This window comes from Equus przewalskii, chromosome 6 (genome assembly GCF_037783145.1).
Source record: "Equus przewalskii isolate Varuska chromosome 6, EquPr2, whole genome shotgun sequence".
NCBI lineage: Eukaryota > Metazoa > Chordata > Mammalia > Perissodactyla > Equidae > Equus > Equus przewalskii.
In genome coordinates this window covers 68,140,121-68,144,155 of record NC_091836.1, presented here as the reverse complement: position 1 = coordinate 68,144,155, position 4,035 = coordinate 68,140,121, and the positions used below count along the sequence as shown (strand labels likewise).

Here is a 4,035-nt window from a genome sequence, read left to right as displayed (position 1 = left end):
CGGGGCCAGCTAGGACCAGCAATAGCAGAAGCGCAATAAATAATTCAGCACGTGAGTGTGTGAGTGAGCACAGAGAGCAGACAGGGTGTTGGACCAGGAGTCCTGGGATCCTAGTCCTGAATTTGCTCCCAACTCCCTGTGCGACTTGACCAAATTATTTTTCCCTTGCAGCCTTGGTTTCCTCCTCCGTAAAACAGGGGTGACAATGACCCTTCCTCACAGGGCTCTGTGAGGATGACCAGGGCCTGGCTCCAATCTCACACCTCCAGCAAGAATGGCGAGGGTGATCTTGGCGGAAGGTGCCAGGCGCGGGGTGCTCATACGATCCTTGACTGCCCACCTTCTCCTCTCCCAGCACCGAGAGCTGTAGCTCACCCCCTTCACTTCTTTCTGGGACCTAAGTTGGGAGGATGGAGGCCACACTGTCCCCTACGCCCCATGACACTCGGCAGAGGGCAGCGTGCTTGCTGTGGCCACAGGCTGCATAAAGGGGCCTGTGTTCCCGCCGCTCACCTCCCACTGTGCGCGCAGTGGTTTTCTATTTCAGTTGCTGCAAAAATATCACCTTTGATCTCAGCTTGTGGCTCTTAAAAAAAGAAGAAACCACCAACAGCCTGGGTTTTCATTCTCCCTGGCCCCTCCTCGCTCTCACCTCCGGCTCCCTGCTCTCCTCCCTGCCTTCCCATTCTCTCCCCACTCATCCTCTTCTCCCTGGAGCACCCGCACGCTAGCTGCACAGAGCGCCTTAGGAATCAGCTTATCACTCTGTGTGCCTCCTGCAGCTCCCGGCGCAGGGCTGTGGGCTGAAGGAACAGGATAAATGAGGGTGTGAGTGACGGAGACTGCCCTCCCCCTCCTCCCTCTCTCCCTGCCCCTTCCCTTCTGCTCTGAGGGCCAAGACTCTCCAGGACTCCCTGCTTGGCCGCTGTCAGGAGCATGGTATCAATCACAGCCCTGCAGCTGTGAAGTCTTGAGTCCCCCCTAAGAAGGGTGTGAACAGCTAGTGGGGCCTAAATATTTATATCACACCATCTACTCAGAGAGCCCAGTCGCAGCCCAGATTTGCCTGGAGGAGTGGCCTTCAGGCCTCATGGGCCTATTATCCCACCTGCTGGCTCAGCAGGAGCAAAGACAACCACTCCCCACCACCCTCCATCCCTTGCCCCTTGCCTCTCTGCAAACTCTGGGGGGATGCACCCACAGGTACCTGCCCCTGGCCATCTCCCATGCTCTGGCCTCTATATGGCCTCCCCGAGACATTCCTGGGCCTACTTAGTCCACACTGAGGCCTCTGAGCCGGAAGCCCTTTTGGTTTGAAAGTCGCCTTGTCACCTCCTCCTGGGCCCCTCCTGCTCTGCCTGACCCCTGTCCAGTGAAGTCATCTCCAAGGGCCCCAGCTGTCACAGAGGGGCCAGAGAAGCCCCCTCGGACGTTTCGTGGCTGACAGGCATTTTGTGCCGATTGAGAGGGCAAACGAGCTGTTCTCGAACCTCTGACTCCGACCAGGCTTTGAGCTGTTGTGACGTTTTTCTTTGGTTTCAGCTTTTAGAAAAGAGACAAAATAGCACTCATTTAACAAACCCTCTCCACAGGTCATCTGGGCCCGGCCCTCTGCTGACCTGGCCCGTGTCCTTCCTCGGGAACCCTTTCCCTCCACCCCACTGGTGGAGACACAGATGTATGCAGGGGTCAGGCAGCCAGGGTGACAGGGAACGCAGGAGCTGAGGGCACCAGAGGAGGCCCTGACCCAGTTTGGGTCTGCCTTGTGGAGGACGTGCTGGAGCAGAAAGGGCAAAGCTGGGAATTTACAGGAAGCCGGGGGCATCCTCCATGGAATGGCAGCTTTGAATGGAACCATGGCCTGGGGTGTTCAAGATGGAGTGAGGGGGCCTGCTGAGAGGTGACAGTGGGCAGGGGGTTCAGGTCTCAGGGCTGAGAGTGGCAGGCTAAGAGCTCATCATTATGCCCAAGGCCCCTAGGAAGCCCCTGCAGGGCCTGCAGCAGTGTGGACTGTCCAGGAAGAAGGCCTTTCTGGGGGTGTGGAGGGCCTAGGCCGAGGAGGTGAGGTCCCCGGTTTGCGTCCAGGCCACAGCCTCCTTCAGCAGCAACCACAGCCAGCCAAGGCCCAGACTGAGGTCCTGCAGACCAGCCCACAGCCCTGGGCTGGGCAGAGGGCGCAGCCACTGTGGCCGCCACTGGGCAGGGGGTTCGGGAGGCAGGTCTGACTCATCAGTGTCCCCAAGGCCCAGCCCAGGGCTGGGGCAGAGCAGGCGCCAGGCACATCGCGCTGTGGAGTGAAAGAAGCTTTACAAACGCTTCCAGCAGACCAGCTTGAGATATTTCTTCCTGCCCGCACTTCCTCAGACCTGGGAATAAGGAAGTGCGAGGCTCAGCGAACCCCGAAGACGCAGGCACAGCTGTAAGGGGTTTGCAAAAGTCCTTCCCGGGCCTTGCTGTCTCAGTGTCCCCAGCGTAAGTCAGGGGTGTGTGTGTGAGGAATGACAAGCAATGGAAATTGGCTGGAATCGGCTGGACGGCTGGTGGCATGTGTACTGGGGGCCAGCACTGCCACCAACCTTTCCCTCTCAGGGGCGTGCGTGCGATGGTGGGGACCCCGCAGCTCCTCCTCCCTCCCTCCCCCTCTCCGGAAGAGAGCGGGCAGACCTTGATACCCCCATTTCACGGGGCGGGCAGCCCAAACACGCCGGCTACATTTCCCAGGGACACAGAGGAGACAAACGGTGGAGGGGCTCCAGGGAACCCCTGTTTCTCTTGGAGGGTCTGGAATCCATGCTGCGCACAGAGGCCTCTCAGGGAGCGTAGAATCCTGGGCCCGGGGACGCAGAGGCGACGGGCGGGAAGAGGTGCCAGGCACCCCCCGTGCTAGGAGGCCCCCTTGGCGAGGACGGGAGTTCCGCCCAAGTTCGGTGCTAAACGAAGGAATCTGCACACCTGACCCAGCCCGGATGAAATTTCAGGCCGAAGCCTCGCCAACTCCGGTTATCTTCGCATAAAGCCAGACGTCCAGGAGCCCAAAGCCCGGGCTGCGCGACAGTGCTGGTACTGATGCTGGCGGCGTGAGACCGCGGTAGGGAGCTCCGCAAAGGCTAGGCGGCGCGGGGGGGACCCCGCGGCCAGCACCCTCCCGAGGTCCAGCGCGAGCGCCGAGACCCGGTGTAAACCCGCAGCTCCGTCTGCAGACAGGCACATATCCCTAGCGCACGACGGCTGGGTGCGTTGTCCCCACGTCCGGACGCAGAGCTCGCAGGCAAAAGAAAGAATCTCGGCGTCTGGGTTGTACCGAGCGGACGCGGAGTCTTGAGCTTGTTGCGGGCGCTGGACGCAGGTGCAAGAGAGGCCCGGGGTTGAACTGCGCAGGCTCCATGGCGCCGCCGGATCTCCTTAGAAAGAGAGTCGAGGGAACACTTACAGCAGTGGCTCGTTGGTCTAGGGGTATGATTCTCGCTTAGGGTGCGAGAGGTCCCGGGTTCAAATCCCGGACGAGCCCTGTTTTTGTTTTTTTCTTATTTTCTTCTTCCTTCCGCTCCACATGTCCGGTTTCTAAATACGTTGTACTTCTTGACCTGGAAAAATTCTTGAGACTGATGGCAGCAGGGAAAATCGCTCCGTCGTTTCCAGTTGGGGCTTCGGCCTCTTCATATTGTATGGGCTTCCATTCCATAATCATCGGACTGTAGATTATCTAGCTACGGGAGCGAGATAATAAAAAGGAGGGAAAAGAGGGGCTCGTCCGGGATTTGAACCCGGGACCTCTCGGACCCAAACCGAGAATCATACCCCTAGACCAACGAGCCAGCTGCCCAGCTTGTTTCTCTTGCATTTACTAGAACAGGCCTTTGGTATGGGCATGCGCGTACGCGTGCGCGGAACGGGCGGGCGGGGAGCGATTTTCCAAATAGGAATATGCGCCGCCCGGCCTGGGGACTGACCCACGCGCTTCTGGCAGGATCGCGCACCGGTTCGGGACCGCCAGTGTCCCCCGAGTTTGCTCCTAGGAGCTGGCCGCGCCTCAGT

At 59.5% G+C, this 4,035-nt stretch overlaps 2 non-coding genes across 2 annotated transcripts; one reads left to right on the top strand and one right to left on the bottom strand.

The window, feature by feature from the left end:
* The first annotated feature begins 3,436 nt into the window (after window positions 1–3,436).
* On the top strand, window positions 3,437–3,508 carry TRNAP-AGG (transfer RNA proline (anticodon AGG)). The gene has a single exon. It is a non-coding gene; the product is annotated as a tRNA-Pro (tRNA).
* Window positions 3,509–3,743: 235 nt separating this feature from the next.
* Window positions 3,744–3,815, bottom strand: TRNAP-UGG (transfer RNA proline (anticodon UGG)). The gene has a single exon. It is a non-coding gene; the product is annotated as a tRNA-Pro (tRNA).
* Window positions 3,816–4,035: the final 220 nt, after the last annotated feature.